This window comes from Apis cerana, linkage group LG16, assembly GCF_029169275.1.
Source record: "Apis cerana isolate GH-2021 linkage group LG16, AcerK_1.0, whole genome shotgun sequence".
NCBI lineage: Eukaryota > Metazoa > Arthropoda > Insecta > Hymenoptera > Apidae > Apis > Apis cerana.
Genome location: NC_083867.1, coordinates 4,058,425 through 4,074,687, shown reverse-complemented (window position 1 = coordinate 4,074,687; position 16,263 = coordinate 4,058,425). Strand labels below are relative to the sequence as shown.

The 16,263-nt window shown below is 42.4% G+C and overlaps 1 protein-coding gene across 4 annotated transcripts in view; it reads right to left on the bottom strand.

The window, feature by feature from the left end:
• LOC108000242 (homeotic protein antennapedia-like) overlaps window positions 1-16,263 on the bottom strand; it is a 171,540-nt gene that overhangs the window by 116,806 nt on the left and 38,471 nt on the right. The gene's annotated exons all lie outside the window — the stretch shown is intronic.

Here is a 16,263-nt window from a genome sequence, read left to right as displayed (position 1 = left end):
CCTCTTCCTCTGCCCTCCTCAATCGAAATACTTTATTTCCTCGAGACACGTCTCAAATTCCTCTAAAATAATAAAATTCGGAAAAACTTCATAAAATTATAATCTCACTACTCTCGATCTACCGAGCAGAAGAATTTAACTCGGCAACTTTTCGAGAATATCTCCTCTCCCGCGATTTATCCAATCACCCCGGAAACGTTGCTCCGCTTCAACGGTGGCACGCCACCGTTCCCCATCGTAACGACCCGAGCGAAACAGGGGCCGATCCCGTTACGCACGGTCGAGTAGGAGCGCGTGAAAAAATCGCCCGCGGTTGGAAACACTCGTATCCGGGATGTTGCCTTATCAGTCTCTCGGGCTGCGTGAGATTCCGCGCGGATGCGAAAAATGTTGCGAGCGTTCCACGAGGCGCAGGCTCTCGAACTGCGCGGCTTATTCGAGCCACCGGCATGGAAGGGAAGGCGTGACAAGACTGCAAAGTAAAGGGAACCGGGCATAGAGTCACCCGCGCAGAGGGTGACATGCTGCCGAGCCGGTTACGGACCGACCCTGCCTCTCCAGCCTCTCCAAGGCAGGTGAACATAACCTCGCAGAACGGCCCTAAGTGTGCACATACACACACACGCGTGTATACGTTTACACACGCGAATAATCTCGCGCGGTTAATATTCGTGCCAGGACAGGTGAACGCGGCGGGCAAGTAAATTTTTCTTTTTCACTCTCTAGTTTCCGATCAGTTAAATGATTCATTCGGTGGAAGTAGCGCGAGATTTCTGGATGAATGAATTTGAAAATAATGGAACGTAGGTGGGGAGAAGACGAGAGATGTAAATTATTCCGATGGCCAGGTTCGATAAAGTACGGACAATTAACGCAGTCAGAGTGAGTCACATATTTTAACCCCGGCGCACGCACTCAATTACCCCGCCCGCCACGAAACAATCAAACGCAATCCCGATGCACCTGATACTCCCGGACAAATTACCCTCTGCATCTTAATACCTTTGACGAAACATTTTCACGATTCTCGGCAAATCCAGCAAGCGAAACGATTACCTGGAATCAAATACTCGCAACGTTCGATTTTAAATTTTCCACGAGGTCATTTTTACATTTTTAATCGAAGCTGTTCTCCTCGGTCACTCTCGCGACCTAGAAAATCCCTTTAGTCGGAACAACCGGCGAGAGTTTCGTCATCCATTCTGATTTATGCCGCCGGGATTCTCGTGATTGGCCACGGAATGGCCGCTGTAGGCCAATGTGTCGTCAGATTAGCGGGGAGATCCTGCAACTCGAGTGGCACAGCCGCTCACATTTGTGCCTCCGTCCCGGATCTTCGACCGCGCTCGAAAAATCGAAGAACCGAACGAATTCACCGCGGTTAATTTTCGAAATTCCAACAATTTTTGGATCCAATATAATTGGACGGCTTCCAAGATTGTGGAATTATTTAATTTTTCCACGAACGTGTGGGATCGGCGAACAATAACGGTTCCTCCAGAGGCTGTTGCACGCGAGTTTCGGGGAGGAAAGGCGGGCCAACGAGGTAGTCGCGTTGAAAAGAAGCGAGAAATACGCGGGAAGATTAATGGAATGTTGACCGTTACGCGACGGCCGAGGAAACAGGCGCGCGATCATCTCGAGGATCAGCGGCGCGATGGCCAGGGAATGAGTTATCATCCGGTTAATTTAATTATACGCGTTCGTGTTTTTCAAGATGCGCAAGATTTTCACGCTCCGCGGCCCATAATGCCGCGCGTTCTGTCCACCATACCGGTATAATTCGTCCGATCAACGTTTCGCGTGCCTCCGCTCGGAATTTAATATTCATTCGTCCCCTTATCGCCTTGCTAATTCGCAATGTTGGCCACGGGAGCTCGGCCGGTAAAGAAGGGCGAGGCGACTTTTACCTAGGAGGAGCGAGCAGAGGGAATTTTCGAAAAGAGGTTGGTCAACCTCGAGCGTTTCCCGCATCTTGATCGCCCTCGTTAACGCGAAGAAGCTCGACTTGGCTCGAAATTCCAGCGTGCGGTGCACACGCACGAATCGAGCCGATTAAACGTGCGCAGCGCGTGCTATTCTATAGTTACACACGCTCCTCTGTCTAATTCATCGAGGAGGGAATATTCGTATGCAACCGGTGCCTCGATGCACCGTTGCGCTAATGCACTTTTAGCTTCGGTCACATCCTTGAGCCGCGATCTCAACGACCTTCCATCCGATCGTAGCCTTGGAGGAAAGAGGAAAGGAGAAAAGTAGATTCGAAAACGCGAGAAGACAAAAATTTCGTAAGCGGAACTCGGTTGGCAGAGTAGCCTAGAGAGTAGAAAGGGAGCGGGTTCTCACGCGAGGCGAAAGAGGCGAACGGAGAGGGGAAGATGGCGGCCGCCAAAGTCGCGAACCGGTTGGTCCGTCTCTCTAGACTCTCCTAAGCTCGCGCCGCGTTCCAGTATCCGCGAGCCTAACTTTGATCGGGATCGTTACGGTACCGGGTTTCACTGACCGCGCTTGCCATCCTATAATTTTCCACTTGGATCTCGAGCATGCCAACTACTGGAAAAAAGAAGTAACTGGCCGGTTGATTAACAGACATCGCTCCGGGAAAAAGATGCTCGTTTTATTTCGATTGCCGGAATTATCGGAATATTTATTTCAATTACAAGCGTCTACCGTTGCGATAAAAGAAATATTGTTGAAGATTTTCGAAATGATGATCTCGAAATTTCCCTTCTTTTTCTCTTTTCGCCGGGAAAAGTGAATTTTATCGTATATATCATCGCGAATACCAGGGCGCCAGTTGGCCTCTGCTTCCAGCCGCGTTCTTAATCCACCAGAAATACCGCCGATGTGCACCGATGGTGGCCAAAACGCAAAAGCTCTGAATATCGCAAGAATGAAAGTGCGCGGGGTACATAAGCACGCCGTACAACGAGGAAAGAAGAAGAAGGACCGAGTTGCGGGCGAGAGAAAGAAAAAGAGAGATCAGTCTGTAAGCTCTCGGGTTACTCACAGCGTTGCAGTAGTGGTCCCATTGTGCCGCAACGACACGAGTCCCCTCTTTCCGGCAAACTCTCCGCCAAACGTTCCCCCTCCACCAGTCTCGACGAGCTGACACACTGTGCCGCTCACACGTACACAGACACGGCGAGCAGCGCCATCGGGAAACACCAGCGTGGCCACGTTCCACTGTGGGCCAACAACGAGGCAGAGAGAGAGAGAGAGAGAAAAACGGGGGAGATGGAGAGAGGAAGAAGAAGAAGCTCACGATCGCGGAACACGCGAGATGTTTTCTCGATTCTCGAGTATTTTAGATCGAGCGATTCCACGCGCGAAACTAAAGGATAACGCATCGCCGCTTAGACGAACGGCGGAGACCGTCTATGGTGATCGAGGCAGAGCCGAGGCCGAGAGCCTTGTAGAGCGGCCATAATGCACTGCCGCGGCACAGAAAGGAATAGGTCAGCACGAGCCTTCAACCGGTGACCACTCCCCCTTTGTACCCCTCGCTGATCCACCGTGCGATCACGCTCACTTTACACCTACACCCGCTCTCTCTCTCTCTCCCTTCCATGCCGCACTTATGCGACTTTCCTTCACCTGCATTTATAAACTCTTTTTGCCGTTTAAATCTTATCAATTTCGCTTGGCGAGAATTATCATTATCGTCAGAAAGGAATCTCGTTTATTTATCTCTTAATTTTATTAATCATTTTATTCCATTTAAACTTCCCGAGAAATACGTTATAACTCGTACGAATACAAACCTTGAACGTTTTAATAGACGTTCGTTACGGAGCAAGTTCATAAATGGCGATATTGTCTGAAAGGATAGAAAATTTGCATCGAGAAGCAAAAAATTGATCACCACCCATCGATCGTAAATTATCGTTCACTCGTTGAAAACGTAATAAAACACGCGCTTTACGAGTATCAAAATTTATGATAAACAGGGTTAATAAAATGTCAACTTGAATTTTGCAATAATTAAACAACATTATATCTTGGATTTGCTGATTGATAGTTCGCATAGTCGAATGGATAATTATGAAAATTTTATTTTTTAAGAATTTTTCAAATCACCTTTGCGTATTAGTTCGATGGCAAAATTTGCTGCGAGGGTCGATATCTAGCGACGAAGCATTTAAATAGAAAGGTAGATAAAAACATCGGCGATGAAGGTAGGCACAACGACGGTGTCGTATCGCACTTTACAGTCTCTCAGCTTACGACATACGCGAGCGCATTTCAGAAATGCAAAAAATACGTGCGCTGGGTACAAGCGGCGTAGCGACGTTACACGCGATTAAGAAGCGAGTTACATATTCAATTTTCAATTCGAATTCAAGGTTTCGATAACGAGCGATCCCTGGACTGGCTCGTACGTGGAGGAGGTGGAAACTGATAAATTGGGACTGAAAAATGTAATAAAATATAATATTATATTATCGTTTGAAGAATCGATTCTGAACGGTTGAAAGAAACACAAAAATTGGTGTGCAAAAATATCGGACTTATTTATCATACATATTTAAGTTATGATCACTTGAAGTTTGCGTTAGACGAAGTGAAGTCGATTCTATATCTGTACTTCAGCAAACCTCAACAATTTCGAGATCTGGAAGAACGACTCCGCGAAATATCAATGGCGTGTAATGGCGAGGAAAATGAAAAGAATGGAAAAAAAGTTTTCGATGGCAAAATGAAACGAAAGAAATAGAGCGATCACCCGATTGTTCTCGGTGTATCTCGGAGAGATAACAGAGCTGGGTAGCTCGCCTCGGCTATCAATGGCGATTGCGAACGCTTACAAAACGACATTCCTACACGAGTCCGAGCAATGCCGCGGGACGTGAACCGATAAAATCTCTAGAATTTACGGTAAATCGTACTTAACAACGGGAACACTTCATATAAGACGAGGTATATACCTCGCGGTGCCGTTACGCGTTTTGATTCAACGCGTTTCGCGCGCACCACGGTCTTCGAAAACCAGCCTGTTCAGAATTATTTTGACGATTGATTTTTTCGTTTAATTCGAAATAAATGATCGAAGAAACAATGGGTCGTAAGAAATAATTCGTCGACCTGTGCCAGGAGGATGAAATTCTAGCTCGTATCCTCATCAAACTGGTCGAAAGAGGAATCGAGAGACGAAGCATTAAAAAAAATTTACGATCGGTGGGAAATTTCTCGCTTCACCGAGTCGAAATGAGATAAGCCATCGCTAATATGGACAAAAACGAGCGCACGTGCAGGGAATAAATACTGTACTTTCAAATAACATAGACCATGGAAAAATAACACGGAACGAAAATAATTGTCTCAAATAATTTCTTATTTTAATCTAAAATAAAATTTGCCGAGCTCTAGAAGCGGACAAATGGAGTTGGTTTGTCGCATAATCCCAATATAAATCGCTCTTTTACCGTAACGAAGTGCGCTAAGAACGTCTCGAGACAGAAACGATACACGGAGGGTGTGTTCAATGGTCGTGAACGGATACGCAACGTATTGGACATCGTCTTTGTCGTTGTGATCTCTCTGGAGACGAGTTGAAATCGTTGAAAGGAGGCATTGTTGGACGACTAGACGTCAACCGAACGAGGGGAAACGGGGAGCCCGGCGCGACTCGTGGAAACGTTTTAATTAATTTCAAAGACAATCGGCGCTCCTCAAAAGTCGGACAACTTAACTGAGGCCAGTGGCGGGCAACAGCTGTGTCGTAAGCGTATGCGTGCGGCGAAAGAACAACGAGGAGAAGGAAGAACATCAGAACCAGTTTCATCTCTTAAACGCTTAATTAAGGAGGCTCTCTCCACCGGAGGAGAGTGAAACGGGGTATACACACGTAAAGCCGAGTGACGCGGAGGAGAACGAGGAAGATTCAATCGGGGAGTAGGGGTGGAAGATATCGATGCACGGTTTGAATCGAGGTGGATCGAAGCAAAGTTGGATGGAAATTTCTCATTCAGCAAAATTTCCCAGTAAATCTGACGAACAGATATGATTATTTCGAAACCATATTTACTTAAACTACCCAACTTTTATTAATTAATATTAATTTTATTAATTTTATTTCTGCGCTTGTCTCGATATTTCTTTATGTAATGAACGTTCACGCGTGAAAATTATTTAATTTTCAATCGAAGGGAAAGAATTTTTTAATTTCCAGTTGGAAAAAGAAACGGAGAAACATCATTTATATTAATGGATGCGTGTGTAGGTGTACATCGTAGCCGAACCACCACATCTTTCGCCTCACTTCTTCTTCCACTCCGCACATTTCGATTTATCGTTAACGGCTCTATCGCATGCGTGGTCCTCGAACCAGTTTCTCGTTTTATCACGGTCACTCCGCAGTTACTACGTAACCGGAGTAATTATTGTAAGGGGCTTATACGATGCATACGGAGCGTTCGAAAATTACTCAGTTTCGAAGTATAACGAAGTACAACGAGATCCGTCTCCATCTCATCGTCTTCAACGGTGCGCTTAATCGATCGAATTAAATATAACAACACTTTTTTTTCTCGCCGTTGCGTCACGTTCGTTCCGCGTCGAACTTATTTCGATATTTTTATTTTTAATTCTCCTCGGGCTGGGAGGAAAATTTTTTAACCAAAGTTTTTACATCCAACGAAATTCTACTCGTTATTCGATTCTATTATACGCGCAATTTCTTCCAAAGTGTAACGATTGATTCTTCGTTATCTAGTTATTCTATAGACACTGATAAAAATTATCAGCGAGGCGTTGATTTTGAAATATTTTTCAGGCGAAAGTGAAAACTCACGGCACACCCTGTATACACAGAATATAATGCACGGAATGGGAATACCATAATTAGAACCGGGTTAAGCGAATGCTAACCGCTATCCTCCTTATCGGAGTCTCCCTCATCGCCTGCGCGCGCGCGCGCGGATAAGCTGTTCCAGGGGATTCCCATAAACAGTAACACCTGCCAAGCACATAGGAAACGTTCCGTGCAATCCAAGGTGTTAAACATTGTTTTATTTCTCATAGCTCTTTTTTTCATTTTTATTTATTTATTTCCCCCCCAATCATTCTTATCTCGCTAAGTTATTTTATTCTAATGGAGGGGAAAAATTCTTGCCGGATTGAATAAGGTGTATACGCAAGATGTTGCAGCATTGGACGATCATTATCGGCTTTTATGACTCAATGGAAACATCGTATGCGAAATGGCCGTTCGGAACCGGCCATTAATCCTTCGTTACTGCGATGTTTGTAAAAAAAAAAAGAAAAAAGAGAGAGAGAAAACGAAAACGTTTCTTCTACGTTCGATTGGCTATTTTCCGTCTTTGGACACTCGTTTAAGCACGTACGTTTAAGAAGAATGGAATGAATATGGCTGAAAATTTGCCAAATTTTTGTCAGGAATGTGTAGCCATTTTTTTTTGCCTCTACTTTGTATTTTAATTTTTAATTAATTAATATCTATTTCAGAACGACGACGAGGACGAAGGATGTGCGTTGGCATCCTTTTCGAGCGAGTGAAGATTTTCTTAAAAAGGTAAGAAAAAAAAAAATTCACATTATACAAGAATCAATTATAATAACTCATCAAAAGATACGATAGATATATCCGATTAAAAGATGCATATAATTATACTTCTACCATTACACAACGTCGAACGTACAACTTCACGCCACTCTAAATCCAAGAATATATACATTTCGCGCGAAAAGAGTGTCTGAAAAAAAAAAAAAAAAATTCCCTTCCAAAATTGCCGTTCAACAATTCCATCTAAACCTCTTCCCCACGATTCACGCGATTCGTCAACTCCGGAAACGCGCAGCAACGATTCTACGCGCTAATAATTAACGAGCTTGTCCAATCAAGTCCTGAACAAGCAGCAGTCGAACAAAAAAGGGAGAGAAAAAAAAAATAAATAAATAAATAAAAATAAAAGAAAATTATTCCTCCTACGTTCGTGCGATCGTTCGATTAAAAAAAAATTCCTCTAACTTTATGCGCGAGCGAACCGTTAAACGTGGCGAAACAGAGAGAGAGAGAGAGAGGGAGGGAAGAGACAGAGAAAGATGTTTATCGCGCACGCCTATACGTCGTCGTTTCGCGAATAACGTCGCGAACTCGCGAATAATTATTCGAGTGGATCGAGGCGCACAGGTGTTTCGAGCCTCTCATGTTAATCAGACGCGGATGGTGTGTTCGTACGTATGCAAACCGCATTTCCACTGGTCTCCGTATCGTAAAGCCAGCCAACGTTCGAGAATCGCAAGAAAAATCCACACGCGCTTGTTTCCCCATTATATGGGGACTTGATGCGTGGACGCTATCAATGGAACCAAATATAATTAGAACTGCCGTTCCAGTTGCGCAATTCTACGAGTTTTGAAATCGTGGAACCCCAACTGCTTCTGTTCCTTACAGTGGTTCTTAACAATTCTCAAAGGTATTATTAGGAAAATTTATATATATATATTTAACTTTGTCAAGATTTTACTAGTTTGTTAATTTTTGACAATTTTTGTGAGATAAAAATAAAAAGTATTTTGGTTCAGCGTTGACTTGGCGGATCTTGGTTATTTATAATTTTACGAGAATTATCGAAAAACGTATCATTACTTGGAAATACATTTTATCATATTCACAGCTTCGTTTGAAGAATCATTTTCTATTTTTATATTACGATCGAAGAAAACGTATTGTTATCGGAAAATTTACGATCGAAATTAATTCGTGGCTTCGAAAAAGCGTTAAAAGAACCACTGATCTAATCGATTCGGATCTAACCGCGCCTATACCATTCACGCTAACGAACAGCTAATTATTAATGTCCAACAAATTGTTTCGTTTACATCTTAGCAATTTATCGCATATTTAACCGGAGATTTAATTGCTCGCATTTAATCGTTCAAATGAGCCTTTCATATATATATATAGCTGGAATTTTTTATACGTTGACACGTGAGATATTCTTTCCTCTTTAATTTTTTTTTAATTTAATCAAGAAAAATGCATTAATTCTCGTAACAGTTAACTGGTCATACTCTGTTTGCCAAGATATCAAGATATATCTACCTATCTATTACAAATTTAATGATATTCTAATTGAAAACTTAATCATTATACGAGATGTTTTATTTATTATATTCTTTTTTTAGACTTGTCTCGTGTTTAAAACATGAGGATTAAAAATATGGCGGATCACCCCGTAAGAGATTAGAAAGTCAAAAATATACATGAAATTTTCCAAAGAATCCACGATCGAAAAAAATATGTCAAGATAGCCAGGGAGCAAAACTCGAAAAAAAATTTCTTTTTCCCGACGATACAAATACAGAGGATAAAAATTCTCCGTAGCATCCCTCAAAACGAGTCATACGCTTCAGAGACCAGCTATTAAGAATCCACCGCCGACACCTTGAAAGTATATTCCGCGGTGTACGATGTAATCTCTGTGTGCCATCGCGACAACCCGGCTTAAACTAGGCACCGTGTATCCTCCCTATGTCCCACTGCCTCGTACCATGTTCCATTCTCTCTCTCTTCGTCGCTCTCGCTCTCCATTCTCTCTCTCTCTCTTCTCTCAAAGGGAGAGTGACATCATCAGCCACCTATGCCCAACCTCGCGCCCATCCGGCAGTCGGGGCACGTCCAGTTTCGTACAAAAGGAGAATTAAAAGAAAAATATCGGCCGTCGTGGATGTTGAACTTATAAATCAAACGACGCCCCAACAACGGAATCGGTAAGGTCCTTCTCCGTTTCTCCATTATCGTTCCTCCTTCTGCTCGTCCTCTTCGCTCTTAACGCGCGCGCAACTTCCCCCACTCTTCCTTCTCCCCACCACCCAACGTTTAACGTTGAATTTATAAATAATGGCTAACGAACGGTCGAACCTGATCGTTGTCATAATTCAAATTACAAATGAGAGAGGTTTCTTCTCGTGTCTTATTCGAGTCGAATTCATTAATCGATCGAAGAATGGGCCCTTGCAAGTTCTCTGCACTTCGATACGTTCTCTCCTTTTTCTTCGTGCTGATTCGTTCTTTCCGCCATATTCGTTTTATTTCTTATATCGTTATATATATATATATATATATGTATATATATGTATTGTTTTTTTGACCGCTACGACTTCGTAAATCATCGACGCGAGACGTACTTAATCGTTTTAGCGTAAATGTCGTCCGTTTCGATGGGCCGCTCGTGATTTATGATTTACGGGGATGTGGACTGGTGCTCCGAGCTCACAGAGAAGTGTTTGAGATTTTTCTCGATGGGGTCTCGAGACGGAAAGCCGGCGTGGAATTGGCGGATTCGTCGAATTGTCGGGGAACACTCGTGAAATTTTGATTAAGAGGGTACACGTTATGTATCGACATCGCTCCATGCGAAAAATATAACAATTTATTTAGAAATATGCGGATGGCGCTAGTGTCGTCTTCTAGTTATATTAGTTTCTATTCGAGATACGATTCTACGTATTGTTTTCTCTCTGCATCAAGGTATACATCCTACGATTTTTGATGAAATGTACAATTCCAATTTTTTTTACCAGAAACTACCTTCAAAATTCACTTACAGGTCTTGTACTGTACGAATCTTTCCGAAACGACGCAAGCAGCCACGTCAATCACCTTGAAAAGATTCCAACCGTAGAATATCGCCGGGAATTCTTGACTCCACGAAACTCAAAATCGTGACTGTGAACGTATATACATATATATATATATACTCTCCTGTCTCCTGGGAACGAGGCAAACAGCACGCTTCTGGAAACGGCCAAGATCAGTGACCTTCGGCCGCAAAAAGGTCGTAGTTTCATAGTACCGTTACCGGCGTATCCTTCGCAACTACCCAAGTTTTAGGCATTTTAACTTTTTTCCTTTTTTTTTTTTTTTCTTTTTTTCAACCGTCACAAATTTATGGACAGTGGTTTAAGGTCGTTGCTCAGGTAGATGACCAAGATGCAATGGTCAGGTGATGCAATTGCGCTTGACCTTGCTCCAAAAACATTTTCGCACCCTCGCCTCGGCGCAGCCACCCCTCCTTCAAAGGTCGCGCGCGCGTTTCCTCAGGAACGGGCCACAAAGGAATCCCATTGTACTTTCAAACGAAGCTATTTGAATATTTTTTCCTTTTTCTCTCTCTCTCTCTCTCTCTCTCTTCGCACTAAGGTCACACTCGTAGGAGAAGAGGAGCTTTTAGGTTGATCCGTGGAGAATGCAATTTCAAGGTGGGACCAGGGGAATGTTTGCAGCACCGTAAAAAATCGAGCGGCAAACCGTGTTCCACAGAGGTTTTTCGAGAGACAATGAACCGGCGAATTCGTCTGGATTTATGTATTGCCGTTTGAAATTTATTCGCGCGAATGCAGATGTAGATTAAGATTATTACAGTGGTGTTTCGTTGATTATTATGGAAACGAGTGAGACGCGCGCGTATTTTTTTTTATAAAAAAAATTTTCGCGCATAAATTTCTTTTCTTAATTTATATCGCGTTAATTTTCGTTTCGTGTGTACGATTTTTCTCTCTGTCTTAAAAAATTCTCGATAATCTTAACGCCTATCAAGTTGCATCGATTAACATATTAAAAAATCTGGAGAAAAAATTAATTACACCAGATTATATCTCTCTCGGATCTATTCAATTCCTAAACTTTTTACACGGTTTTAAACAGCTTTAATTTACAAATAATTAACATTTATGAATCGGAATTGTGCATTTTTCTGTATAAATTTATCGCGCGAATTATTACTATGAATTTTTTCTGTAAATTTAGAAGAAAAAAAAAAGGAAAAAAAACGTGAGTGAAAATCCAACCAAGGACAGAATCAAGGAGGGCGAAGCTCGATAACAACCGGAAGGATATACTCTCCGTATAATTGCGACGGTGCGGATGAAAAATTGGCGGGAAAGAATTCCTATTCGAAATCGGTCCGACGAACGCTCGATCCGAGGATCCAATTGAAGGTGAAATTCGACAGGCCGCCTCGAACGGAAGGAATAATTTCCACGCGATTGCGGCACGATTCGGCCCGACAGATCCTCGCGGCGTGGACCGGAAGACGTGTCCAATATATCAGCAATTTTCGAGGGGAGGGGGGATCCGATCGAAACGAATTAATTCGCGAGGAGGATCGGCAACAATTTGCTTCGTAACCAGGGGAAAAATATCAGGGGCTGCGCGTGTAACGGCCGAGGAGTTGAAAACTGCTTCGAAAATTAATAGTCGGCCATTAATTCAAAATACCTACTCCACGTGTGATACATTCGCTGTTTAACCACCCGATCATTAATTTACTTACTTTATGCAACGGCGGTTGGCGAGCACGACGGGCATATTTCTTACGCGAAATTATATCAACCGGTAAAGAGACTGGGAACGGCTTGTCGTCCAACTATTTCGCGTGTAACGCACGCGCACTTTTTCCACGAAATATTCAAAAGTGCGTTTAGTAAATCCGCGACACGGTTCCACTGAATGGAATACCGTTTCTTCCGCCGCTGTCGGTCGATTTCGTGGCAACCGTTTGGAAGAATCGAGCGATGTGGAAACGATCCGACGGCAGCCATGAGGCCGAGCGCGCTCCCGGCACCTCGCTTCGAACCTTTCGGTAGTTTTTCTTGAAAATTTGTTTAAATTAATTGTTTTAATCGAGAGGAATTATATTTATCGTGGACGAGGAAATTATTTGTGTGAACAATTCTGGAGATTTCAATGATTTTCGGTGAGAATCTTCGTATCTTTGCTTCCCTTAAAATTGTTTTAACGAGCTTTTTAAATAATAGTTTTTCCAGAAAGAGTTATTCGTGGACGAGGAAATTAATTATGCGGTTTCCAGTGAAAAATTCTTCAAGATAATTGGATAATTTTATGTGAGAAATCTTCGTATCTTTCGATACTTTTTTTTTGGAATCGTTTTAATAAGCTTTAATTGATAATTTTTTTCAGGAGAATTATTTATCGATGAAAAAATTAATGTATGCGATACGAATGAAGCATTTTGGAGATTTAAATGATTTTCGGTGAGAATCTTCGTATCTTTCGATGCTTCTCTTAAAATTGTTTTAACAAGCTTTTTAAATAATAGTTTTTCCAGAAAGAGTTATTTATCGTGGGCGAGGAAATTAATTATGCGGTTTCCAGTGAAAAATTCTCCAAGAGTTGGATAATTTTATGTGAGAAATCTTCGTATCTTTCGATACTTTTTTTGGAATCGTTTTAATAAGCTTTAATTGATAATTTTTTTCAGGAGAATTATTTATCGATGAAAAAATTAATGTATGCGATACGAATGAAGCATTTTGGAGATTTAAATGATTCTCAATGAGAATCCTCGTATACTTTCGATACTTTTTTTCTTCTCGAATTGTTTCAATAACCTTTTAATCGATGATTTTTTCACCAGAATTATTTATCGCGAGTGAAGAAATTAATTTATATGTTTCGAGTGAAAAATTTTGAATAATATTTGAATCTACAAGTAGATGCAATATATCATCCTTTTCCTTCTCGAAATTTTGATCTTGATATTAAAATAAGCACGATTGTATACTATTCCAAAAATCTTTCGAAAAGCAACATTTCAACTTCACAAATTTTTCCTATCATCTCTATTCAAACTGCACACAACGAATCAACCTATATTTCATCGTTTAACCACTCCATATGTATTTTTATTCCGTAAAAAAAGAAAAAAGATCTTGCATTGATTCGAGCGCAGTCCAAGATCCAAGTTCGAATCTTTTTTAACCGCGATCATCCCGGGTATGCATATGGCCGACTTTTTGCTTCCGGACCTATCTTCCTAAATTTCCGCGAATTTAATACCCGCGACCGGCCGCGTTATATATCGTTGAACGTGAATTAAGTGTTTTCGCAGGTGTTATACGTTATTCAATAAAAAGTAACGGTTTCAAGACACGGTTAAGCCTGATAAATGGCCACCTAGATAGTATTTTTAAATGGGGCGGGGATGGGGGGGGCCGGCCGGGCGCATTGCTCGCATAAATTCGTCCAATCTTCCAGTTGAGAAAGCGGAGAATCCGCGTATTTTCTATTGAATTCAATAATTCAAATAATTCGGATACGCTCTATCAGAAGGCTGGCCAGAAGAGTGGCGGTACTTCACTTTACGTGTTCTTAATTATAGGATCGCGAATCCTCGTAATTTGAATTTTCCCCCATCAGAATTCCTTTTGATCGATTACATATCTCTCGTCTTGTTCAATCGTAACAGCGGTGGTAGACAAGTAGTATCGAGATCGAAATATTTGTTTTCAAGAGAACGAGAATGGGTTGAAGCAGTTTTGAACTCGATCTTATTTTTTGTTAATTGGATATTAAATACAGATAATAAAATTCACGGTAATAAGCGAAAAGGGAGAAGAAAATTTTTCGTTCAATCTATATCTGTATACAAAGAATAAATTATTATTCCTATTTGCAATCTATTTGCAATATACAATTAAACCTTACAAACTGTTCCTCCTATAGCAATGTCGAGCTTCTTTCCGTTTCTCGAGAACGATATCGTGTGGTAAATCCGGCAATAAATCGAGGGGGGTTTCGCGGAGGCGTAAGATGGTAACACAAGGCCGGCCTGTATTGCCGCGAATATCGGTATCGAAGCGAGAGGGATGGTTTTGAAACGCACACGAGGTGGTTGAACGTTTCCTAACTGCGTAACGTATAGGTTAAGGGTTCCTTCATCCCCTACGGGCAGCACGAAGCGGCCATTTCTCATATCAGTTTAGCCGACACTTTCGAGAACTTGCTTGGAGAGCCTGGGGCGTCGCGACGTCACCCGATGCCCTCTCACACCCCTCTATCTTGGCCCTCACTCCTCTCTAGAACACCTTAGCTCGCAACCCTCTTCGAGCAACCCTCGTCTCTCGCTCGCTCTAATTCTTGACTCGTGCCTCGACTTCCATTTTGCGTTCGAGAGCCTTCCAGCTTTTGCGATTCGAGCAATAGAAAGGCACACACGCACGCGCGCATGTCCTCCCATCTTTTTCTGTTCCCTTGTTTTTTAGGTTAGGTATCAACGCTCGAATGCCGCCGGCCAGGGAGATAACCGATGCCCGAAACTTAACGAATCACGGATGATGAAGGGCTTGGCGACCTCTTGGATCAACTTTGGTAGAGATATAACGCTCTGCAGGTTCTAGGTATTTTACCGCGATTCGGCCAAGGTGTTGGTAAGGTCACTGGTTTGGTGTTAAACCGAATTTCAATTCAGATTAGAAGAGGAAAAATTTTAAAAAAGGTTAAAACTATTTTTGAAAAATGAACAATCGCGTAATAGAAGTAAAATTTAGATCCTTGATTGATGTATAATAATTCATTCATAGATAGAAATGGCGTAAGAGAATCATAACCTTTGAGACGTGACACAAATAGGTAAAAAAAATGTACAGTTTGTTACTTTGATAAAGTAATTATACGTAGCGTGCTAGGGGGTCGGTGACCATTGCAATCATCTCGCGCAGACCGGCTGGCATTTATTTTAACAACGGCGGCAAATTAATTCGAAACTGTAGTTTAATCCAGTTTCAAGCGCCTGTTCGAGTTACGTCGCTTATATGCGGCGAAACGGCAATAATTTCCCAGCGAACAATGCCGAATTCTGGCGCACTTCAAAAACGGAAGAACCTCGAGGACGAGCGTGTAATGGATATTATCGATGAGATAAACGCGTGGATAAACGAATTTTAACAGGTTACAATCGGGTCAAACGACAACAATCGAGTCGCAATCGCATCGTCCATCCGTTTCATCCCTGAGAGACATTGCACGGAGGGGGCGTTTCGGGGTGTGCGAGACGGGAAGAAGAGAACTACGAAGAAAGTCTAAAGAAGGGGGTAGTGGAGGGGCCAAAGGAACGCTTATCACCGGCTGCAGCCGCACCGACCGTCGGATCCTTATTTATGGTCCCCGTCAGGCGTTGGTGTGGTACACACCACCTATTTTACCCCCGGGCCTCGCGATACCGAACTCACTTTAGTTTCGGTCACCTCTTCCCCTTTTTTCCCCGAGAAAATCCAAGTTAAACGTGACCGACCGAAAGATAGGATAACGCGTGAAATAATAGAAATCGTGGCCGCGTTATTATCTCGGTTCCCTCCACGGTAAGCGTGGATGAGTCGTGAGCTGCTCGAAGAATGTAAGATATTCTATCTAATTGCGTTGAAAACGTAAGAAATACCTTTCGAATAATCCGAGAAGGCGAGATTAAACGCGACGAACCATTAAATCCAGCCAAGTGC